The sequence below is a fragment of the Pholcus phalangioides genome, unplaced genomic scaffold (assembly GCF_987345545.1).
Source record: "Pholcus phalangioides strain wild (caught in Gottingen) unplaced genomic scaffold, Ppha-v1.0 ptg000009l_1, whole genome shotgun sequence".
Taxonomy (NCBI): domain Eukaryota; kingdom Metazoa; phylum Arthropoda; class Arachnida; order Araneae; family Pholcidae; genus Pholcus; species Pholcus phalangioides.
The window spans coordinates 4,049,993-4,077,055 of NW_028301602.1; the positions used below are offsets into that span (position 1 = coordinate 4,049,993).

The window sequence follows — 27,063 nt, forward strand, 5'->3', positions numbered from 1 at the left end:
ACACAGTAATAAACAAAAAACATTAGCCAAACTCAATCGCTACCCACAACTTCCCCCCCCCCCATACTTACTAATATAGATAACCGGCCAAAATTAACAGAAAAACTTGAAGAAATTTGTGAATATGAATTCTCCGGGAAAAACTTAAATGAAAATTTTAAAGTTCAACTCAATAGCATGGAAGATTATGTATCTGTAACCAGATACCAAAAAGAAAACGCAATAGACTACCACACATATAGTATCGACCCAAGAGACACCATTAAAGTAGTAATCAGGAATTTAAATGCATCTTGTAAACCAGAAGACATTAAAAGCTGCTTAGAAGATAAAGAAATAGAAGTAATTAATATCAGCCCAATGACAAGCTTCAGATTAAAAAAACTATTACCTATATGTTTATGGTGGAAACACCAAAATCTGAAGGAACTAATAAGATCTTCGAAATTGATAACCTCATGAACATAAGAATTACAGTCGAAACCTACAAAAGAAGAGGCGGCAGAATAATACAGTGTTTTAAATGTCAACGATTTTTCCATGGCCAAAAAAAATTGTTTTAACACAGAAAGATGTAACAAAAAATGAAAAAATAACATCCAAACGAACGCAACAAAATATAAACGCTTATAGAAATAATTTCAATAACACTTACCAGATAACAACAAACAATGGACAATACACTGATACAAACACATACCAACAAGACATAAATGATAGCAATACACAAGTAAACACCCAAGAAAACATAATAGCTGCAGAATATTTATAATGTATATAGAATATTGTATATATAATGTTATAATGTATATTTATAATGACCAAATAAATATTCAAAACAATCAAAACAAGGAAAATAATCAAAACAACGGACAACTAAATAGAAATGAAAAAAACGAGATAACTAAACTTGCAGGAACATGCCTTTTGCAACTAAAAACAAACAAAATGATAGAAGAGAAAATAGACCACATACAACAAGCACTTTTAAAAATAATAAGCCTCCTAGATAACAACTAATAAAATAAAGAAAGCAAATACAATAAAACTTCCATATAAAAAAAAAACACACAAACATTCACACTCGTCAATAATGGAACAATTACAAAAACCAATTTCAATATTACACTGGAACGCCGATGGAATCACTGAAGACCTTCCAGAACTAAGAGAATTATTAATAGACAGGAAAACAGACGTTGTATAAGTCAGCGAAACTGGCTAAAATAGCAAATTACACATGTATAAGAAAAGACCGCCTCACTGGACACAAACGAGGAGTGGCAATATACTTAAAAAATCATCTTAAATACAATATACCCCAAATACAAGACTCAAACAATCTAGAATTCATTGCCATTAATATCTCATTCAACAATCAATCAAACTAAGAATAGCTGTAGCTTATAAACCCCCAAATAACGAACATGATCTAAATGCATTACAGGACATATTTCACTGCACAACACCATGCATACTTATGGCAGACCTAAACTCAAAACACACACAATGGCATTCAAACATCAGCACATGTAGAGGAAAGGAACTAAAAGAGTTCTGTGACAGAAAGAATATCGGAAAGTAATCGAAACCAGAACACCGACACATGTAACACATATCACAGACCTGACGTATTAGACATTACCCTAACAAAAGGAGTGTACACAATGATAACACCAATAGTATTAAACTAGCTGATACCCGGCGACGTTGCCCGTCCCGTAAAAAATTTATATATGTATAGCTTTTTAATTATTTCTTAATCAAAAAAATGTCTGCATCAAGTAAGAAAAAATTACTTTTATTTTTAAATATTTTAATTTAAATATTTTAATTAAAATCTTCAGGGAATCGCTTGTGGATACACAATATTTTTTCTTTTTCCATCTGGTGTGTAGATGTACAAATTTTTGCTATTACCAACACGCGAACAGGTGACGAAAAGGTGTCCGTGTGGAAAACAGGGCTCAAGTAAGTTGATTCCTTGCCACTGCTAATGACTGGCCTTGCGCTTTGTTGATTGTCATGGCAAAACTAAAAGAATCAGAATCACTTGAAAGCGAATGACATTTCTTTAGTGATAATTGGGATGCGTGGAATGAAGATGTCTTCTCCTTTGGCACATCCAGTTAGAATCGTTGCTTCAATGATGAAATTGTGCAATTTCGTCGCGCAGAGTCTGGTGCCATTGCAAAGTCTCGGTGTGTCCAAATTTCTTAAAAGCATTATAGGTGCTCCGACTTTGAGGGTCAAATTGTGTGGTGGCACAACCGGAATATACAAAGGAGTTCAGAAATTCTGCAGGATATAGCACTAAATGTCTGTGACAGTGTCAACCGATTTGTAAGATGTGGAGTCTCCTGGAATAATTTTTAGGATTTTTTCGTTGATCTTGTTTACACTGTCATTTTTTGGTGCCAGAATCACTCTCAGAAAGCCACTCATGGTTTTGGTCATTTTGTTGAATGTTTGGAAAGACTTTGTCTGCAAGTTCTTAACAACTGGATAGGTCTGGACTGGTCTTTAACAACTGGCAAAATCCATTTGGGAACGTAATCGGTCCAGTGCTTGGGTCTACTGGTTGGTCAACTGATGTGAAAATGATAGCAGTGCTGAGTCATTTTTCAGTTGAACTCGCATGTTGATGGATAATGATAATTTTTTAACTTCGTGCCAGAGTGTTGATGATTTGAGGGAAGCATTGAGTTCATCCGTTGGCGTTGAACATTTTTATTCCCAGTTTTGTCAGCGTAGTTGTTCTCCGTTTTTAGCGACGTCATACGTCATGCTTGTGCAGCGAATATTATTCAAACGCCTTTTACGCATTTTTTAAATTGAAACTATACCTATACGATGGGGGCGGTTGATGAGATAAAGGCCGCATTATCACTTACAGGATTACAGGACAACCTGTATATAGGCTAGCAAAAATACCCGGCGCTTCCTGGGTTTTCTGCAATTAAATTGGAAAAGTGACAAACCGTTATAAATGAATAAACTGTTATAATAACAGAATTAAAGGTGTGACAAACCATTGTAAAGGCATATATACACGTCTGAAACGCATTGTTGGAAACCACGGTAACCAAAGTAAACGTTCCGAAAGTAATTCTTGAGGGCCCCAAAACCATTGCTGCCCGACAGTTTTTTGCCCATTTCGGGCATTTGCCCAGCTCTGACGAACTTTTAAAGTAGCCTACGGTTCAATCCCGGTCCTGTTTGGTATATATGCAAAATCTGGCGACGATCGGTCTAAAACTGTAGATTTGTATAAAGAGCACACATACATACTTTCACATTTATATATAAGATGAGCTCAACTCAGATCATTTACCAATCGAAATTGAACTAGACATGTACAGAGAAAAAATAATTGAACCACTAAAAATCATCAACTGGGAATAATATCAAACCAAGTTCAGGGACTATAATATAATCCACACAGAACAAAACACAGAACAAGAAGCAGAAAGTATGACACAACAAATCACAGAACACATACAAAACCAAGCCACAACAACTAAAATACGAGATCTACACCCATTAAAACTACCGCAATGGCTGAAAGACATGATAAGAGATAAAAATAGACACAGAAAGAGATGGCAAAACACAAGAGATCCGAGACACAAAGAATTATACGATGAAAAATTTAGAGAGACAAGGGAAGAAATAAAAAAAATATAAGATTCGCTGAGTGGATTATGGATGCAAAACCTGAAAACGGATCACTATACGAAATACAAAGACGAATGAAAATTAAAAAAAAGAATAAGGATACCAGTCATACACAGTAGAAACAACGGGCTAATATACGAAGACGAAGAAATAGCCAATGAATTTTCTATAGACTTAGAAGAGCAATTTAAGCCTAACCCTGACACACCAGAACAAATATCTTCAAATATCTTCAGGAAATGAAAAGCTACAAAGATTATGCTGTCGCAGCACTAATAGACTACAGTAAAGCCTTTGGCAAAATATGGCACGAGGGTCTTCTACACAAAATGATTAGAAGAGGATACCCCACAAATATGATCAAATTCATGAGATCATATCTAGCTAACAGAACTTATCAAGTCAAGATCAATAACACAATATCAACAAAAAGAAAAATCAGAGCTAGCATCAACCAAGGATCTAACCTTGGGCCAACCATACACAATCTATTCATGGACGATTATCCCAAAAGGTATACTGGGGAAATATGCGGATGATGTAATCATAGTAAGCTCAGACAGAAACGCAGCCAAAGCGATTGACAATCTCCAGGAACTAATAGGGAACGTAGAAAAATGAAACGACAAAAACAGAGCAAAACTAAACATAGAAAAATGCATTTTAATATGGCTAACAAACAGAAAAATCCCAGAAAACACATACATAGAAATAAATGGTCAAACAATAAACCCTTCAACAGAAACAAATTACTTGGGCATTATTTTAGACACAAGATTAAATTTTCGAAAACACATTGAAAAACAAATATTAAAAGCCAAGGTAGCCATTAATGAGATTTTGCTATCCAGGATCAGCTCCAAGCTTAAAAAATAAAATACTAATGTGTAAACAAATAGACCAATACTGACATACGGAGCACCAGCATGGGCCTTTGCAGCCAAAGAAAACATATATAAACTTCAAATCTTTCAAAACAAAACACTCTGTAAATTCACACGAGCACCGAAGTACTTCAGAACAACAGATTTACATAATGAACTAAAAATCGAATCAGTTTTCACGCATTTAAAAAGACTAACCAGAAATCTACACGATAAGATGGAGGAATCGCCATATGCAGAACCATAGGCGTAAACTTCTATAGGGCCCATGGGCCCGAGCCCCCCCAACATTTTTGAAGACGCGGCTCAGCCCCCCCCCAAAAATTCGTATGAATATGGCTTATTCATTTTGCAATGATGAAAAATTTTTTTTTTAACCAAAAGTTGTCCTAATTATGAATTAGTTAATGGAAACAATCTGCTCAAAATTTTAGTTCTTCTAAAAAATCTGGATGGTCTTTGGCTTTCTTGTTCCATGACAATACGTTTATCTCATTTCTGCCCTGCCGTTCAATCCCCAATTGCTGCACCCTCCATCCGTTCCAATCCTTACTGCCAAAAGGCACGGCTGAGAGGAAGATTCTTTGAGGTGTTGAGGGGGCTCTTTCTTCTTTGCCTGTAGCAAAAACTGAGTGTCTCTTCTTTTGTTCACTGCGACCGGAGGACGGCCATGGCGCTGACATGAAAATAAGCCCAAAGATGCATGGTGGGGGGAGGTTGAAAATTGGGAAGCAATGATATTGAAACCGAAATAAATTACACTCTATAAAGAATAGGTGCCAGAACCTAGAGGCCAAGGCCATTTGAGCCCCCCCCCCTCCCCCCGCGCAATAAATTTTGTAAGGGGACTGAGCCTCCCCAGTAATTACTGAAAAAAACCATTGTGCAATGCATTCTCCCTCTCCTTCGTACACGCTTGAGTCCCGTATATGTGGGAGGACCAATAACTTTTAGCCCCCCCCCCCCAATGTTTTTTTGAAAAATATTGGGGAAAAAAGCACATTCTAAATGCCCATTCATAACAGATCTTGAGGACGGATGCCGAAACATTTTTCAAGCCTCTTTACAACAAAATTTGACTGGGGGTGGGGGTAGAACAGAGGCGTAAACTTGTATCCGGCCCATGGATTTATTAATTTCGGGAAAAAAGCATATTCTAAATGCCCATTCATAACAGATCTTGAGGACGGATGCCGAAACATTTTTCAAGCCCCTTTACAACAAAATTTGACTGGGGGTGGGGGTAGAACATAGGCGTAAACTTGTATCCGGCCCATGGATTTATTAATTTCGGAGAGCTCAATCTTCCCCTCCCCCCCCCCAAAAAAAAATCGCATGGATACGTTTTCCACACCTAGACTCGGAATAATCACATCACGTCAGTACAGTGAGTTTCGGCCTTTATACGAAGCTGTGACATGTAAAAAAAAAAGTGGCGATTTTTCCACAAACACTTTTTTCCGGCCATTTTACAGGATGCGACCTCTATTTATCGGAAAATACTGTAATTTTTTCTATGTTCCATTGCAAATTAAATTGGGGAATTCTTCTAAAAAGGATGTAGTATTTCTTACTTATGTTATTCAAAAAATTGTGTTTATTTCAAAATGAAGAATTATTCTCAAGGTTTTAATGGGGTTCCTCCTTTCCCGATCAATTCTTTTTTACGGACGAATTTCTATTTGTCCAGCCGGTGACCGCAAAGAGGGGGTTTTACATACCCTGTTTACGTTCGCAGCACTGTTAGAAATTTTAAATATCTTGCGGCATCACAGTCGATCTCAAGGAGGCATTTCGATGCTTTCCCCCCCCTTTCCCGACAATAAAATGATCTTCACTCCTAGTTACAGCCCGTCCGTGGCATCTAGTGGCGTGTTTCCCGGGGGGGGGGGGGGGGGGCACTCAGCGAGCTATAAGCACGGCCATGGACTCCCACATACTGGAGAAGGGCTTCTAGCCTGGGATCTTTGGCGGGCTTTTTATTCCATGTATTTTTTTTTTTTTCATGATCAAGGGGCCGCACCTTCTGCAGCTGACAAAGAGCATTTCAATAGGGTTCAGTTTCGGCTGCTTCAATGCAGGTTTACTGAATACAATCCACCATCTCCTAATTAGAAGGACGGGGAGTGTATAGCGTGTCGCTTATGTGGGCAATATGTCACCTGGAGGCATCCGTCCATATGGGGACCCCCGCTTCTGATCCTGAAAACTACATTCTTCTTGACGCCGCCGGTCAAGGCTTTAAAAGCTTTTGTGCTTAATGGATGGCCATCCGTGAAGGACGCCGACATAGATGATCCTTGTTTTTCCACTGAAACCCCCCCCCCCCCACAAATGTTGAGATGGCCAGTTCCACAGTATTTTATGGTTTGTGTGGACCACATTCGGTTGTGCACGTACAGTATAACCTTCTGTTAGTAAAACATGTTGCATTACAAGAAAAAACGGAAAAGTTCAATTTCCTCGTTATTCCGCAGTTTCCTAACAGAAAAAGTAAGCAATATATTAAATATAGTTACACATTTTTGATAAATTCATGTATTTTAAGCATTTTTTTTAATGATAATTTATTCAGAATCTTCAAAAACAATCTAGATTTTGCAGCCCTCTAATACTTATAATCAATAAAGCGTAGTATAAAATATTTTTTTTCTGTTAGACATATCAATAAATTAATAAAACTTACCATGTTTTATTTTTTTCAATCATATTTAAAATTTATTTAAGAAAAATTTAAACTCCATTTGGCTTGCGTACAAGCGACAAGTGACAATATTTGAATCGAGTTTTTAATAAGAAATTTATGCAACTAAAAAAATTATTATTTTTCTAATTTAAAACCTGATATATGACTCAATATATGAGAGTAAAATAAATCTTAAATAAGTGACATGTAATTTGATTTTGGGGGAAATATACACTGTATCATAAAATATAAATAAATACAGGGCTCGACAAAAATCATTAAAAAATTTAGGCACCAGCCAAATTTTGTAAGAGCCAAGCATGGTTTTTTCACGAGAAAAGTATCTTAAATAATCTTTTTTCAACCTTTCTGGGAATTGATGACCCCTTCCCAGGGCCGCAACTAGATACTTTGTCATCTGGGGCAATTCGGAATTTTGGCGCCCCTTGCATGTTGAAGAAGCAGTTAAAGGGTGAATTCGACTCACATTCTGGTCCAGCGTCCGGAGCACCAGACCCACCTGCTTTCTCTAGTTGTGGCTCTGCTCCTTTCCATGTTGGAAGACAATTATAAAATCGGAAAATTTTGAGCCATCACTAGATTCTGATTTAGCAATCACATATACAAAATTTTAGGCGCGAATAGAGATTTTCCAGTCGCCATGGTGACCTGGCACTTGGGGTTTGTCCAACCCTGGAATAAATAAAGATGCATATACTGTTCTGAATATATTTTTTGTATATAGTCATTTTCATGACCCCGCCCAGGGGATTTCGGGATTCATGAGATCTGGGGGAATCCTGGGAGGATATACTCAGATTTGCGGCATGACTAGATCTGAATAAATTGCCTATGGCGATAGACCGGAGTTGTGCTCGTTTCAATGAGAGAGAGAGAGAATGAAAGTATATTTTTACTTGGACCGTGATCAAACTAGAATGGGGCTCAAGGGCAAAGGCTACGCCCCCAACAATCAAATAAATTTTTGTTAATTAAATGCTTTTGGAAAATTGGCACCAACTCAAAAATTCTCTGGAAGAAATTCCGTGTCCCCTTCCCCCCAATAGATTGGTTTTCTTGGGTACGCTCATGCTCAGGGGTAGTCCCATTCCAAGGGCGTAGCGAAGAGGAAGACTTGGGGGTCTGGTCCCCTCGTCCGAAATGTGAGAAAATGACCGAAAAAAGGGAAAAAGATGACCAAATCTATTGTTCTGTCACTTTGGTCCCCCCTGCCGAACGAAATTTCTGGCTACGCCCTTGTCCCATTCACTTTGGTAACAATACATTAAATGATTGTTATACAGTCGAATATCCTGTTATAACGAAGTCCAAGAAACCGGAGAAAACACTTCGTTATAAAGAAATTTCAGATTGTTTGCATTGTTCCTATGTATACTTATTAGAGGGATTAGAAAACCATTCGTTAAAACGATATTTTCGCTATAACGGTATTCGTTAAAACGGGATTCGCCTGTAATTAGAGCCCGAATTTTCCACTTAAAAAAATGGCTAAATATGAACTAAAACTGAGAAAATATGTGCTAAAGAACAAATAACCAAGCAAAAAACGCAAATGCTTTTTTAAATGCATCTTTTCTATTTATCTCGGTGCATGTTCATTTGCAAAAACATTCTCATGCAAATGATTTCTACATGTATTTTATTTAGGATTTTCTAGTTATTAGTACTGTAGCTGCTCACTAATAGAAAGAAAAAGTTGCTCGAAAAAGAAGCAAACTACACGTGCACACAAGTGCATACATGAATAATGTCAAAAATGGGCGGATTTTTCTCCTGAGATTTTACTTCTTTTTACTTGAAAAAAAAGAAATGACAAGCAAATAAAGCACCCGGGCTTCGAGTATGGTCCATTGTAGCTAGAAGGTCCTTGGAGTTGAGCAACCAAACTATTTGAAAATGTCGAATTTGCGATTCGATAGACGATGTTGACTGATCCATAAATCCATGGAAGTGAGCATGAATGTAATAAGTTCAGACTTTTAATTGTTCAGTTGGTCATCTAAACCGCTTTGATGATACGAAATTCTATGCAAAACGTCTTATACTCTTAGAGAATCAACTGATTTGAGATCAAAAATGAATTTCACATCACTAGAGTTCGGTTCATTCATTAATATTAGAACGAAATGATCTCGTTCCAATGTAGATAAAGCAGAAATTTTCAATAATTTTATGTCCTTAAAGACCAAAAAGTGAAAATTCGTTAATAATGAGAACTACGTTACAATGAAAACTTTTCTCGTGGTTGTGAGCTGTTGTTATAACGAACTTTTATTGTATTATGAGCAATATTAATTTGAAAAATTACAAAAATTTAATTAATCTTCCGCACAACTTGAAAATTTGCACTTATTCTGAAAATTCTTCAATTACATACATTTATACACACATTAATGCTAAAAAGAGGTTAATTTATGTAAATGCAATAAACAGGACTAATCATAACAAATTTATAAATAGTGCAAAAAAAAAAAAAAAAAAAAAAAAAAAAAAAAAAAAATCAAAAATAAAAAGGTCAATTTCCCGTGACCTTTCATTAAATTAAGTTGTATAATAACCAAGAATGGCCACTGAAGCTGTGCTTTCCAAAGTGTGAAATATCGACCCCTTCCCCCAGGGTATCGACCCCTGGGGGAAGGGGTCGATGCAATTGTCCAAAGGGTCGATAGAAGCTATGGGTTTAGTATAGGATCCTATGGGTGGGCTTGAGTTGGGAGAAATGAGAAAGAAATTTTTTTTAAAGAAGGGCTATGGAACACAAAAAGTTTGGGAAACTTTTCACTGAAGCAGCGGTTCTCAACCGGTGCTCCGTGTACACTTCCCGGGGGCTCCGCACCCACTCGAAGAAAATAAATCAGTAAATTCGATAAATGAATATAAGAGGAGAGTGTACGGGGCTCCACCATAGAAATTTTACGCCGAATAGAGACGACCACTGATGCATATTTGTGTTTGAGTACAGGTGATCATTTGTGGAGATTTTACTGTATTTAGGAAAATGTAATCGAACCCTTTGTATATATCTCCCTATTACGTTTCTGACCTTACTTATTTGTACGAGGTTTTGCTTCAGTTGCTATACATTTCTATACATTATCCCTGTATACAGGGCCTAATTTCTTCATGGGCAAATGAAGCCTTTATAACTTTGAGGCCCCCGAAATTCAAACAACATACATTCACTGACCAATTAACATCTTTGACTCTTGTCGCAACAGCCTCCTAATTCCTGCTTTACCCAGGGCCCTGCCTGTATACACTTCAATTAATCGACGTTTTCACTTCGATTCGAACTCCCAAGTCTTTGGAAAACACCTTTTCTATCAATCGAATCACATAATTTTTCAATTGGTGAAAACGTGTCACTGAAATACAGTGTTTTACGGTTTTCAAAAACCCATCATGAAGAAACGTTGTAAGCGGAAAAACTAAGCGGGATCGACTGTAGTTTCTCATGCATATTTTTTACTGAAAAAGTAATAAAATTTAAGATGATTGACTGGTTCAATCAGGGCTGCAACTAGATGCTTGGTTACCCGGGGCAAGCGCGCATTTTGACGCCCCCCCTTGTAATGTTGAAGGAGAGGTTTTAGAATGAAATTTGCACCCCATCCGGTCTAGCGCCTGGGGCACGAGACCCACCTGCTCCTCCCTAGTTGTGGCCCTGTGTTCAATGGCTTTTGACAGGTACTGAAATAATTATTGAACGGGCTACGGTATGCTGATAGCCAGGGCTGTAACTGGGATTTTTGTCGCCCCCACATTCGATAATTTTGTAACGGTGTTCACTGTCAAGTAAAGGACGTTTTACATAACGTTTAAATAACACTTTTTTTTCTGTTAAATCTTGAAATGAATACCGTAAAATTGCTTGAGACTTTAGCAACAGTAATGTTATGATAGTATTATAAGTATATTTCTTCTCAAGCATAAGATTTTGAATCAAAACGACAGATTTTCACAAATTTTTTTTTTCGGAAACGTCTGTAAAAAAAAAGGTGGGGGGGGGGGGGTAATTTTCGGAAAAAGTTCGTTTTGCAGTACTGCTTTCGCATTTATACGACGCGTCGTATAAACGAGGTTCCATTAGAGTCTGAGCCCCCCCAACATTTTCAATAAGTTTACGCCTATGTGCAGAACTGAGAGAAATATGCAGAAAACAAAAAAATTAGATCACCAAGACCAAGAAACTTTCTCACATACAAATTTGTCAAAGAATTTTAAAAGTAATATCAAATAAACTTACCTAAACATCAACGGAAAAAGATGACAATCCATCCCCACATCATGTAAAGCAAATATTTTATAAATACCTAATCTACATCACATAATGCCCAGTCCTAAAATGGAAAGAAAAAGATAAAACAGATAAGTAAATAAATAAATTAACATAACAAAATAATAATATAATGTTTCACACATAAACACAAATAACATAAAAACAAGCCAATCAATCAATAATGATCTTATAAATAAATAACAAAAATACTCATTAAAAGAGAAGATAAACCTCCCATATATGTTAATACAGATCGTCTCCAATAGATGGCGCCAAAGACCTTCAAAAATACAAAACAATTTTTAAGTAATCAATAACTCAAAAGACTATTAATAAAAATACACAAAATAATAAATAGACACACTCCCATAACATCACGAAATAAAAAATATACAGCAACATGGAAAAATATTCCCCTAAATAAACAAATAAGAACTACGATTCATGTATACCCAATAAGGCATTGAACTCTCACAAAAACAATAAAAAATTAACTGCCAAAACTAAAAATCCTTTCACCACCACCAGATGGCGCTAAAGACCTCAATTAATCATATCACAGAAAACTCACATCTCCCAGCAATTAAATAATTAATAGCAAATAAATATCAATGAAACAAATCCTAGGGGAATGCAAAAATTACATTCCCACAACATCCATCACGGTATCACATCGTATTTAACTCAACTAAATAAAAGGATAAACAAACACGACGACAGACGCATGCCACGAGGCATCCCTACGCCCTGGGCAATGTAAAATGGCCGACAGAACCAGAATAGAGATTTTTCGGGGATTAACTGGCCCTTGTGCGGGCCATCTATCCCCATAAGGGCTGGGGGCCTATCGCGTCCCCCTGATGAAGAGAAAGACAAGGGAGTAATGTATGTGTAAGTGTGTATGTGCATGTACGAGAGGGGAAGGTTTTGGGAAAAAAAATTTCCTCTTTTGAAAAAGTCATTAAATGGTTCACTGGTTTTAATTAAATTAAGTTTTACGATGAAAATGCGACCACTTCCTTATGATATTAGTATTATTATTAAATTAGCTTCGCTTGTGAAGAAGCCCGGTCGGGCAACGCTTTGATGATGTCCTCCGCGTCTCCTGTTGGTCGAGACGCGTGCTCGATTCCCTATCGGCTGGAACCTGAAAGTACATGTTTTATACACAAAAATATATGTTAGTGGCAAGGCATAGAGAAAAGTGATAGTATTAGTATGATTATTTCAAAGTCAAGAAAAGATAGAATTTTTCTACGATGAAGAAGGTTTAAAAATTCAAGAGACGATCACAACACAATTTTTTTATTTTTTTTCCGAAATTTGTTTTTTTTTGAAGAAATATTTTTTTGTTAGGACAGAGAAAAGATGGGGAGTGGAAAAAGAAAAAAAGATAGTAAATTTTCCAATTAAATAGTGCTACTTCGATGGAGGCTTATAGCTAGGCTTAAGTATATTTCCTGCCTCGACAAGATATTTTTCGTAGACAGCCTGCCTTTCTTTTTTTTGTTTTCAGCTGTAGCGAGTCCTCGAAGCATAATTTAGCGTACTCGAAAATATAGTACGACGAGTTGGAGCAGCCGTTTTCTGAATCAGAAGAACTGTCAGAGAGTTCGGCGTGGCCGGTGGTGGCGTCGAGGGTTCGGCATCTTTAGGCTGCTTCTCGGCGTAGGAATTCTTTCGGCTGGGGCTTTCGAGGAATTTTCTAAGTTTTGCCGGAACTCAGTATAACCAGTCGATTGTCGGAAGTCCGTAGAGTCGGTTTTTTCGTTGTGGTGATCCGATTTCTTCGTGAACTTGTATTTTTTTTCCGGATCGAGCGGAGGAGAGCTGAGGGTGGTTCCTTTTGGTGGGAACGAGGGATTTTTCCCTTGGAATCGATTTAGCAGTCGTGGTAATGTCCCGTTTATTTTGGACGCTGCGAGGCACGAAAGCTATGTTGGATTTTTCGGGCGCACATGGTGTCACACTGTTTTTGGCGGGTGCCCGATTTTGCATTTTCGGGCGGTTTGCAATGTAAGTTCAGCAATGTAAGTGCTGCATTTTTTGTAACTAGCCGGGTGGCTGCCAGTTTTGCAGTTCACGCAGGTCGGTTGGTGAACACCAAACACTTTAGAACACGGCTGTCCCATATGCTTTTCTGTACACTTTATACAGCGTTCTTCAAATTCACAGTTTACTGCTCGATGGGTCCACCGTTGGCAGCGAGTGCATCTTTTCGGTGTGGGCCATCTGGTAGAGCATCGGAACGGTGAAATTTGAACTGCAATGAATTTTATGGACGTTAACTCGAGGTTGCTGCGGGACGGTTGGTCACAGGGGAGCGTGACCTTCCACAGCGGGAGTTTTTTGCGTCGTGCAGATTTTTTCTTTGAGGACATCTGTGAGATGCTCAAGATTGAGAAACCAAGGCTTTTAAGTTCATTTTCGATGATGGAAGTAGGTGTAAATATACCAAGGCCTTTGAGTACGTTTCTTGGTCGCTGTTTGCTATTTGGGGGATTTCAACATCGTTGTAGCGAAGAAATTTGGTGGCACTGTTGAGATCATTTTTGTTGTGGAACGAAATTTTGTAGAGTTCATTTTCCAACTTAACGTTGATGTTTTGTGCACAAATTTTTCTAAGGGGTTCGGCTATCTGGAACCAGCGGTCATCTGCCGAGATGTACACTGTGAAGCTTTGCTTGTTTCCCTTCGGTGGCTGCAGTCTGTCACTCATGTCGGTGGGTGTGGTGACTTCTATTGGGACGCTTTTTGATAGGTCCGTTTCGTCCGGCTTCTGTGGCATGGCCGGGCTTGGCGCAAGGGAGTGATGGTCGCTTCGGGAGACCTGGGGACAGATTATCGATGTCGTCGGCTGGGTTATCTCTCCGTTCGGGGCCGTTCTCTCAAAAGTCACTGTGGGAATTGGCAGATCGATGGAGTCACCATCTGTTGGCATTGGAGTGAAGCTCAGGTTTCTTGACTTGGGTTGACACTTGGAGCATTTCCGAAGTTCTCCTGTTTTGGAGGGACCGTCTGTCATCCTTCTCCAAGCTGACTTAAGCAAAGGTCACGATTATTGAGCTCTGATCTGGGCACTATTCTACAAAGACGAAAACTACAAGTTGGTGTGATAGTAGGAGGAAAAGCTTACGTTTCCCCCCCCCCCTCGCCTGCAGCTCTACTGGTCACTCCACGTAGGAACCTGTAAAGGTTGGCGTTTGTTGAATCCCTCGAAGAGATGGTGAAAATGGCACGATAGATCACCGGCTCGGCTGATACTGGTAAAAGGTTATACCCACATAAAACGCGTTTTTGTCACATCGTGAGTCTAAATAACGGAACGCAAAATTTTTAATTGTGAAACGTTGCCTTTGCCAGAGGATGCTGACAGAACACCGGTGGTAAGTTTGACTGCATGCTTCTCCATCCTTTTGGGGGTAATCGACAATGGCTGCTGTAACCGAAATAAAAGTATCTTAGGCCCTAAGAGACCCAAGACCGCTGTGATGAGTTGGCAATACGCCAGAATGATGGCTACAGTAATTAATGAAAAGACGCCAAATGGGTTGACCCACTTCTGGGAGGCCTTACAAGAGGCTATTACAGCTGCGAAAATTATGCACCCAGAGGGAATACCACTTTTCTTTCCCAAATGCAATAGCATTTCACAACTTGTATAAAGAATACAATTATTATAGCAATGAACACCCCGAAGAGTTAACCCTCGAAACAAGGGATGTAATGACTAAAGAAGGCTTAGCATTCTTCAGGTCCGAATGTAACCATACTGCAAATGCCAGCAAAGGTAAAGAAAAAAAGAGCAGGAAAATAAAACCCCTAAAAAGGTAGTTAAAAGAAATAAAACTAACTCTAATTCTGAACTCTCGGAAACCAGCGCAGAGGAGGATGGATATGACACCGCTCATACTGAAGAACGTTTTGATTTCCCAATAACAACACCACAAATGTCTAACATAAATAAAAAAAACAAAGAAAAAGATAAAAAAGAAAAAATTCTAATTGAACTAAATCAAGATCTAAATATCAGTGACTCAGATGAAAATGACAATAACAGCGATAGGCTAATAATTTTAACACGTAGTCACAAAAAAAACTAAATCCTTGCTCAACAAATTTAGAGCTATTCCCCCGCTGGTTTTGACAAATGTCACAGACTGTGGGACACTGAATGATGCACTTGCTGGCATCTGTCAGCAAGAATACTCAGGAAAAAGTGCTGGCCCAAATTTCCGATTGCAACTCAACTGCAGAGAGGACTGGGTAGCAGTTACAAGATATTTCAAAAACAATGAAATAGACTATCACACATATAATGACACACCTAGAGAAACGTTTAAAGTGGTAATAAAAAACCTACACGCATCTTGCAAAACAGAATTAATTCAAGAAAAACTAGAAGAGCTCAACCTAGAAATAATATCTGTCTCACGAATGACCAGCTTTAAGAATAAAAAACCACTTCCTATGTTTCTAGTGGAGACTCCCAAAAATGAGAGCAAAGAAAAAAATTTTCAAATTGACAGATTTCTCAACATTGAGGTAATGGTTGAAACCTTCAGAAGAAGGGGACAAATAATACAGTGTTTTCGCTGCCAGAGATGGTTTCATGGACAATCACGATGTTTCAATACACCAAGATGCCTAAAATGTTCATTGCCACACTTCACGTACACTTGCAAGAGAACCAAAGAAGATGGCCCAGCAACCTGTGCCAATTGCCTCAGGCCACACATCGCCAGTTACGTTGGCTGTCCAGCCCACTCACGGAACACGAACAAGAACACATTAAAAACTGGATCTAATAGACTTATGTTGAAATCTAACAATGAAGTTGAAAATAACGATAGAAACAAAAATTATAGACAAGCACAAACCAAAATAGGCCAACAATTTGGCCCTAGGCAGAGCGAAATAGTACAGAGTAATTTTTGCAACGAAACAGAAAACACAACTAACCAACGTGAACAACAAACAGAAACATCCGAAAATGCAGGCACACTGAATGAGACGAATAAACTAAAGGAGCATAAAAAAAAGGATTTAACTGGAGATAAAGAAGAAATTATCAAAATAGCAGGAAACTGCCTACTTGAAATTCACTCAAACACTTCATTAGAAACAAAAATTGATGCACTTAAAGAAGCATTGCTTAACATAATACAAATTCTTAAACAATAAATAAACAGCAATTAAATAACAATCTTAACAGGAACTTCTCAATTAATCGTAACACATCAATAAATACTTTTCAAACAATACACAAAAAAAAAAAAAAAAAAAAATCCAACAGGACAATGGACAACACAAAACAAATAACAATATTCCACTGGAACGCAGACGGAATAATAAATGACTTAATAGAATTAAGAGAAACTCTCAATGACAGAAAAATTGACATAGGACTTATCAGCGAAACGTTTTTAAAACCAGGTAAGACCGCTAGAATTACTAATTACACATGTATAAGAAAATACCGTTTAACTGGAGCAAAAGGTGGAGTAGCGGTATATATCAAAAACAACCTTAAATATAATATAGTTCAACTTCCTGACTCCAACCACCAGCTGGAATTCCTGGCAATAGACGTTGCATTCCCAAGATCATTAATTATCAGAGTGGTAGTTGCTTACAAACCACCAAACGTCCAGTACGACTTCGAAACACTAAAGAAAATTTTTGATACACCCACACCATGCATACTCATGGCTGATTTAAACTCGAAACATCAATACTGGCACTCTAGGTTAACAAACAAAAATGGCAAACTGTTGAAAAATTTTTGTGACAAAAACCAAATTCAGATAATAGGCACCAAAAAATATACACATCATCCCAAAAATGAAATCCATAGAGCCGATGTACTGGACATAACACTGACTAAGAAAATTAATCACAACATTAAACCCGAAGTTCTTGATCTGCTAAGTTCCGATCACCTTCCAATAGAAGTCACTTTAGACATGTATGTTGAAACGATCGCACAACCACTAAAAGCTATTAACTGGGATATGTACAAACAAAAGCTCAGGGAACTGCCAATAATTGAAACCAAATACAACACACAAACAGAAGCGGACGTTCTAACTAAAATTCTAACCAATAACATACAAAATGCACTAAAACAAGCAACAACAGAAAAACCCCGAAATATCAATCCACTAAAGCTCCCATTATGGATCAAAGAATTAATAAAAAGGAAAAACAAATTAAGAAAACTATGGCAGAACACAAGGGACCCCGAATTCAAAAAACAGTACAACCAACAAAACAAATTTGCAAGAGAGGAAATCAAGAAATTCCAAAATGATAGGTTCTCTGCATGGTTAAAAGAGGCAACTGCAGAAGATGGTACACTATATGGAATCTACAAGAAAATGAAAACATTTAAAAGAGGCATCCCAGTAATACACAGCCAACATAGTGGACTAATTTTTGAAGACGATGAAATAGCAGAGGAATTCTCAAAAGACCTTGAAAATCGATTTACACCTAACCCTAGCACAACACACAGTAACACGCCATAAATCACAAGAGAAGTTAACAAATTTTTAAATACACCTAGACTTGACAATGAAGAATTAGAACCCACAGATGAGGAAGAAATAAACACACTAATAAAAAAATTAAAGCCAAGAAAAGCACCAGGCCACGATGGGCTAACATCTCAAGCCATAAAAGTACTGACTCCAAAAGTTATAAAATCACTAGTTAATATATTCAATCTTCTTTTGAAAATACCATACTTTCCAAGCATGTGCAAATGCTATTATTAAAATGATACCCAAGGCCAAGGGCGTAAAGTTATTGAAAATGTTGGGGGGGCTCAAGCCCCATACAATGGAACCTCGTTTATTCGTCGCGTCGTATAAACGAGGTTTTTAAGCACGTCGCCGAACAGTCGGGTCAAAGCGTCGTATAAATGCAAAAATCGTATAACTGAAACGTTATCTCTACCTTACTCTTCCGCAAAAATTTCCCTAAGAAAACTAAAAATTATTGTAATTCAAAACCATATTTCATGAAATTGAAATCAAGAAAAAATTATATTACAAAAAAAATTACTCGAAATACAGCACTAAGATTGACATAACATTGCTGTTTCATAAACCTCAAGCACTCTTATGATGCTCCTTTCAAGACTTGAAATACAAAAATGTGTTATTTATAAACTTAAACAAAAAATTCATCTGTGTTGTTCGATTTCTATATTCAAGAAAAAAGTCAATAAAGCATCGAGCTCAGCTCTTTTGAAAAAAATCAGTTCTGTTTTAAAGAACTGTTTTTGCGTGCATCTACGGTCAACAATCAACCTCCGTTAGCAGTCAGTTCATTTCGGAACTTGCAACATATATTGTTGAAGCCACCTCCATTCCGTGGTCACATCTGCAGGAACACTTTGAAAATGATTATAATTTTTTTCAAGGACTTTTAAAGACTTGAAAATGAACTTTCTCTCCAAGAATTTTCAAGGAGGGTACGAAACCTGTCCCTATATATCAGGGCTTGACAAATCTCGGGCTCCAGGTCACCATGGCGACTAGAAAATCTGTATCGGCACCAAACATTCTCTGCATGTGATTGATAGAGTGGAATCATAGGATGACGAAAACAGTGCGGCTTTCAACATGGGAGGGGGGGGGGGTCTCCGTAAGTCCTGAAAAAATCTAAAAAACATCATTTCGGACCGTTTTTCTTCAGCAAAAACCATGCTTGGCTCTTCAGGAATATGGCTGTTTCCTACATAATTTTTGATTTGTCAAGATCGGCTATATTCAAATGACATCAAAACAGGAATCATTCAATGTTTTAAAACAGTATTGAAATTTATACTCGATGAAAAATTCAAAAAGCATGGTCATATATTCTTATGCAGCCGGAGCCGCTATCCTATAAAATGTTTGACAAATGATTTTACTTCATGTTCATTTCCTTTTCTCTTTATAGGTGGGGGAGGGGGGAAGAGGACAAAATCACTGAAAATATTACGATTTGATATTTTGGTTTTTTGTTGGTCGGCATTTCTTCGAGCAGAAATACTTAATTTCGTTTCATTTGTGTTCAGTAATGTCCATTTCAATGTAGTACAGGAGTACCGTATTTGATTTGCAAAAAATTCAATATAAACAAACAAAACAAAAATATTAAAATGTCTGAGTGAGTACAGTGTTTAAAGAGGAAAAATGCAACACCATACTGAGCTTTCCCGTATTAATAATGAGAAAATTATTGCGTAATTAATGACAAAAGTTCGGTGTAGATAATATCTGATATGGTGATAATCTCATTATGAAATCAATGATGCAATAATTTTATTGCATTATTAAAAAAATTATTGTACTTATATAGCTGTACCTTGTACTGAAATGACACTAAAGGATGTACTTTCTGAAATACCAAAAAACCTGTTTGTGTTTTTTGACCATTTACCATGTCTATTCAAAAATCAACGAGACTATATAGGGTTAATGCGCAAAAAAGTTGCTCTTCCTTCACATTTTTTTTAATTGATGCAATAATTTTATTGCATCAAGTATAAGTACAATAATTATAAGTACAATAATTTTTATCTATCTAGAAAAAGCTGATTCCTTGTTGGTGTCATATTTGAGAGCTGTCCCAATTTTACGTGCTCAGATTTATATTATAGCACCAAATTGAGGGAAATGGAAATAAAATTCAGGGACGAAACTATTCAACTTTGCTGAGCAAAATTCTATCTGTTTATAGATAACATAAAATTTAAGGCAGACTATATTTTACCCTTAATTAATTATTTTAGCTAGTTAAATCCAGTATAATTAATTAAATTGCTGTGATGATGTATTGTTTCAGTTAAAAATATGCTAACAGTGCCAATTTACATCGGTTTCTGGAAAAAAAATAATTTTCAATACGTTTTATGGAGAACCATAGAGGGTATAAAAACATTGGTTTCGATTTTATTTGGCCAACATAGGTGATCAGTTGCTATTAATATTAAGGTGTGCCGCAGATAGCAAACGTTTAAAAATCCATTGGCATAGCAGCTCGCTTATTTTTGTTAACAAACACTTCAGTATTAGTATAATACTGAAGTCATACTGATATCAGTAAAAGTATAAATACTTTTTTTTTAATTCATAAATCAGAAGGGGGGAAATCTTTTTTACATATAATATATGTCTGAGCGAGTGCTTATTAACCGAAATTTTAGTATTTGTATAACACTTATATTCAAGGTATAGTGTTTTTTGCTCATATACTACTGATGTATGTAAAAAATTTCAACGTTGAAGGACCGGTAATTATTTTTGGTCAAGCATTATCTTATTTGCAATCATTTTCAATAAATCAATTGGTATCAGTTTTGACCATAAACACCCACGTGATAGATATGCCATTCATATTTTATCCTAAAAATTAATTTTAACAAAAATAACTTAATAATCTAACGATATAAAAATTTTCAATCATGTAATGCTGACCACGGCCTATCGAAAACCACGGTTTAAATCACCAGGAATAACCAAACATAGCAGCAATAGCAAACAGTTCGAATGAAACGCATATTTATACATTTCGTTGATTTAAAATAAATATTTCTTGTATCCTCATGTTGTTCATGTCAAATACTCACATTTAAATTTACGCAAAAAATACACACAAGAACCTATTTATACAATTATATAGTTTCTGAACCGGTCCTAATTTCTGCATGAAGTGCCCATTTAATTTAAACAGCACAGTATTTACTCTATTCGCTAATAAACTAAACATCTTTGACCCTATTTATGCAGGGTTATAATTGTCCACTTTTTTCTAGGGGCACTTCAAGTCAAAGGTCCTGACTTGCAGAAAAACCAAAAAATTTGGGTGTCATAAGATGTTTTTTTACACAAATTATTTTCGACTTATTTTGTTCCTTGTTATTAGAGACCACTGTTTAAGCAAAACAAATTTGAATAATCCAACTCGCAGTTTTCCAAACTTTTTGTTTCATCGTCCTCTTCAGAATTTGTTTTTTTCTCATCCCCCCCCCCCGGACCTTTCCATGCCCCCAAGGGGCGATATTGCCCATTATAGGATACTCTGATCTAACTGATCATAACTTCAATAACAATCTGTTCCCATTCTTCTAATCACTATCACCGAATATTATTACCAAAATCTCTTGTGTTGTCTGATCAATAATTTCATGGTCGGTTTTCTTTCACCTTTCATAGTTTTGTAATTTCTGAACTCCGGATAATCCACCCTCGATAATCGAGGTTCTACTGTACTTTCGATTTCTTTAGCAATCTTGTTCCAAACAATGTTTGTCGTAAAAGCTTTTGGCCTCAAGAATATCTGTATAAACATTTTATGCAATCGCAAAATTCCCAAAAAATTAGAGAAACTGCTAATGAGGTTGTACTTACCAAGATTATTGTTGCTCTGCTACAAATTGGGCTTTGATGATTCCTTCATCATGAAGGATGAGTAAGGATGCAACGATCGATCAGCGTTGACTTGAAAATTTGTAACATGAACACTCAACGATGACACTTGTATTCAAAAACAACTGGATGTTTCTTCCTCTTATATGCTATAGTTAATATGACAATCCTGTTTTCGGTATTGTCAACTCTGTACAGAAAAATTTCTCACGTCTTCGTGCGCAACCATTTGTCGGCAATTACCTTTCGTAACTACTATAGTTCTGCTGGTCAAATGGTGATTTGACCAGCCGAATTCCTCTTTTGTGAACATTTCGGATGTCTTTTATTCTTCGTTTTTTTCTCATGGTTAGTACATCTGGACAACATAAAAATGTAACACTGTGCTAGCTTCCTGAAGGAGGGACACATAGCGGCGGAGGAGGGACAAATTCGGCGCCAGCCGAACCGTAGTGTGCCGGCAGCCTATAGATGTGTGTTACTTAAACACCTATAAACACATGATTCAGTTAGATGGCGGTATCCATGACTGAAAATTTCGGGAAAGTTCTCACGCTTCCTCAGGGAAAAATTTCCAATACATCTGGCTGCCCATTCGTGTGCGTCTTTGTTCGGAATTCGCCTATATATATATATGTGTGTGTTTGTGTATGCTCCGCCTCGCTTCAGGGCAGTTGTATTCTAGAAAGGCTACTAAATTTCTAGTGGAAAGCGCCGCTGACAGGAAAACTACAACATCCATCTCATTATTGCTATCATATAATACATTGCTACCTCCAGAGGGGTGTACAAACAATGAGGAAGGAGATCGTACAGGAAGCGATATAGACCCGTCAACCAGTTCCCAAGTTAACAAGTGAGGAGGGGTTGGGGTGTATTCTGTTGAACAGTTTTCTCCTTTTTTTTTTTTTTTTTAACTCATAATGGGTATCTGCCACAGGCATAGTACAGAAGTGCATTCAAGAGGATTCACTGATGGCATTTTCTACTTCTGTCGCCAGCCGATCTACAGAGACAGTAAACAATCCTCAGCTAAGAAAAAATAAATTAGTGATTTTTCTTTTCTGATGCCCGTGTCAGAAGTACGTGCTTTGTTGTCCTCAATGGTTAATCCTGATTGCGACCCAACGCTTTTCTTTGATCTTGTCCTAAAGCGATTTGCCTTGTCCTATCTACCCGCTAAAGCTGGTTGTCTGGAATAACTACTATATGGTCATACAGGCCCCCTAACTAGGCTGGGACAACCGGGCCACATGCCTAATTGGGCGCCACAAAATAATGTACATTTATTTTGCATAATAATAATCCTTTCCAAGGGCCCCCAGAAAAAGTGTGCCCTGGGGGCCCTGAAAAGGCACGCTATGGTCCTGTGTTCATAGAAAAAAAAATTTCTCGCTAAACATGGAAAGGAAACCTGTAATTTTTTCTTTGTTGAATTAATTTTCAATTTGAAATCTTATAAACGGATGACCGAGAGAGAGGCTTGAAAAGATCTCTCGACCAAAGATCTCGTTGTAAAGTCATAACTATTATCATCAGACATACATTGCACTATAAACATGCCCCCCCCCCCGCCGCTCAACGGTGGGACTAACCAACACCTTCTAGAGCAAGCTGCTTTAGAAGGTATTGGACTAACAGGGCTCCAGTGCGGGGGGACGATTCCCCCCCCCCATCCTTTTTTGTTTTTCACACGAAAAATTCACTATATCCACCAAAGGCCCCAGCTTGAGGCCCTGATGCAGGATAGGGTATGCCTATAACATCTCTTTTATAGTCCTTGCCAACAAAATTAGTGAAATGGGATTACTCGTTATCAAGTTATCGCAGCTTCCGGTCATTTTTATTTGGTCCCCGAGTGACGTTATACCGAGGACTGACTATTTATGATTTATTGAATTTTAAATAGATACATTTTGCGGCACTTACATACCGATATTGTGCATGCATTTCACTATTTATAAAGGGGTGGCCAACCTGCTTCCTTAGGTAATTGAAGATTAATTTTTACTTTTTAAATTGAAGAAATTCTTTTCAATTTGTGAGCGATATTTTTCTTATCAATGAATGAGTCTTGTAGCCAACTTGTAGGCTATCTCCCTTCCCCCCCCCCCCCACCTCACCAATAATGTGCAGTAGGCCATCTTTGCAATGACCTAATTGATAACTTTTTATTGAATTAGTTTTAGTTTCGTTTCTTATCTTCGAAATTCCCAACCAGATGAGGAGAAAACGTTGAGGGGGCGGGGATATCACATACCTCATTGGCGTTGCTGTCACTGCCTTTTCAGTCACGTCATCAATAAAAATTATACAGTTTGTACAATTTTTATTGATACACATGCACAATTTAGATTAGGATGTTCAGTTTTCCTACTCAAAAATTCAAAAAAAAATTCTAATTTTCTTTCCTAAATGAGCATTCTTACGAAAACGAAGAGCCACTCAAATTATATTAGTGGAGGGTGCAAATCTGTTCCACAAAACAAGGGTTATGGTGTTGACTACTCTTTAGACGTTGACTGAGGTGTTGGGCAACATTTAAAATTTCCATCAGTGGTTTGAACGTAAATAGTTCAGGAATCCCTTAGTTATAAAGATAATATTTTGTATTAATTGTTAAAATGTAGTGGTGACTTAACGAATGGGCCAATAAAGCCCGGTCGAGGGGTTGGTCTTGGACCTTTGAAAAATTATCATTTATTTTTCATTTCCTTTTTTAAAATCAATATTATAATTCACTTGTTGTTTATTTGATTCTATGTTCTACCCCCACCCCCAGTCAAATTTTGTTGTAAAGGGGCTTGAAAAATGTTTCGGCATCGGTCCTCAAGATCTGTTATGAATGGGCATTTAGAATGTGCTTTTTTCCCCAATATTTTTCAAAAAAACATTGGGAGGGGGGGCCTAAAAGTTATTGGTCCTCCCGCATATACGGGACTCAAGCGTGTATGAAGGAGAGGGAGAATGCATTGCACAATGGTTTTTTTCAGTAATTACTGGGGAGGCTCAGTCCCCTTACAAAATTTATTGCGGTGGGGGGGGGGGGGGCGCTCAAATGGCCTCAGATTCTAGGTTCTGGCACCTATTCTTTATAGAGTGTAATTTATCTCGGTTTCAATATCATTGCTTCCCAATTTTCAACCTCCCCCCACCATGCATCTTTGGGCTTATTTTCATGTCAGCGCCATGGCCGTCCTCCGGTCGCAGTGAACAAAAGAAGAGACACTCAGTTTTTGCTACAGGCAAAGAAGAAAGAGCCCCCTCAACACCTCAAAGAATCTTCCTCTCAGCCGTGCCTTTTGGCAGTAAGGATTGGAACGGATGGAGGGTGCAGCAATTGGGGATTGAACGGCAGGGCAGAAATGAGATAAACGTATTGTCATGGAACAAGAAAGCCAAAGACCATCCAGATTTTTTAGAAGAACTAAAATTTTGAGCAGATTGTTTCCATTAACTAATTCATAATTAGGACAACTTTTGGTTAAAAAAAAAATTTTTCATCATTGCAAAATGAATAAGCCATATTCATACGAATTTTTGGGGGGGGCTGAGCCGCGTCTTCAAAAATGTTGGGGGGGCTCGGGCCCTATAGAAGTTTACGCCTATGCCCAAGGCTGGAAAACCACCAGAATTTACATCCGGGTACAGACCTATAGCACTCCTACCACACATTTCTAAGATATTTGAAAAAATTTTCTCGAACAGACTAAACAAATTCACATATGAAAACAACTTGGATAGAAAGGAACAGTTTGGATTTAAAAGGGGTCACAGTACCATACATCAACTAGTAAGGATAGTAAAACATCTTCAGGAAGCGAGAACACACAAAGACTACTCTGTTGCAATATTACTACACTACAGTAAGGCATTTGATAAAATATGGCATGGAGGCATACTACACAAAATGATACAAAGAGGATACCCCACAGCAATGATCAAATTCCTAAAATCATACCTTTGTATACGCCTTTTCACAGAAAAGGAATTTGATCATTGCTGTGGGGTATCCTCTTTGTATGCCTTTCCTTACAAAGCATTCTTCGCCTTTTCTGTGAAAAGGCGTATTAGGTCAAGAATCAATCAAGGTTCCAATCTAGGTCCTACCATACACAATATATTCATGTCTGATTTCCCTGAAGTCCCAGTAGGTATACTAGGAAAGTATGCAGACAAAGTTATTGTCATTTCAACTAACAGAAAAGCTCAAAAAACCTTAAACAACTTACAAGAGCTAATAGATTACATTGAGCTATGGAATCAAAAGAACAGAGCCTTACTAAACGTCGAAAAATGTGTCATGATCTGGCTAACAAACAGAAAAATACCTGAGGACTCATTTGTAATGATCAAGAACTCACCCCAGTACAACAAACAAAATATCTAGGAGTCATAATAGACACACAACTAAACTTTCATTCACATACAACACAACAAATACATAAAGCGCAAATAGCCACAGAAAGCTTAATGAGATTTTGTTACCCCAAGTCGGCACTGAGCCTAAAAAACAAAATTCTCATGTACACACAAATAATTTGACCAATACTGTCATACGGAGCTCCTGCATGGGCCTTCGCAAATAAACAAAATATTTACAGACTACAGATGTCAAAATAAAATGCTCAGAAGATTCACTGGTGCACCCAGGTTCTTCAGAATAAATTCAAAACATAGCAAGATGATGATATCCTTGATGATCGTTGAGGCATATAACTGCATAGATGATGTAAATATGACCAGGGTAATCAGCTAGAAAAATAACAGAATCATATAATTTAGTAAATTGAATAAACTTTTTAATAAATGAAAACAAGTATATATAACAATTTAAATAAATTTACACTTACTTGCCAATTTTGATAAATATAACACAATGAGAAAATTTAAGATATAAATAAAATAAGATTTTTTACATTGGTAGTTATTAAAAACCCACGTAGATGGCGCCAAAGGGATGGAAGGATTGCTCATAAATAAATTAAACCGAATAAACACAACAAACAACTTCAAATAAATTCTTAAATCATATAACTAATAATCCAAAAACAAATTATAAAAATTACTTACCGAGATTCATGTCACTCGCGT

The 27,063-nt window shown here is 37.2% G+C and overlaps 1 long non-coding RNA gene across 3 annotated transcripts in view; it reads right to left on the reverse strand.

Moving 5' to 3' along the window:
* Positions 1 to 27,063, reverse strand: part of LOC149081643 (uncharacterized) — a 47,591-nt gene that overhangs the window by 18,755 nt on the left and 1,773 nt on the right. The window contains exons 2-4 of one of the 3 annotated variants that reach the window (XR_016193322.1): positions 11,759 to 11,828; positions 11,516 to 11,609; positions 392 to 484 (exon numbers count right to left, since the gene is read on the reverse strand). This is a non-coding gene — a long non-coding RNA (uncharacterized LOC149081643). Of the gene's footprint in view, positions 1 to 391; positions 485 to 11,515; positions 11,610 to 11,758; positions 11,829 to 26,553; positions 26,725 to 27,063 lie in introns of those variants that run through there. The other 2 variants (XR_016193321.1, XR_016193323.1) reach the window with 2 other exon arrangements.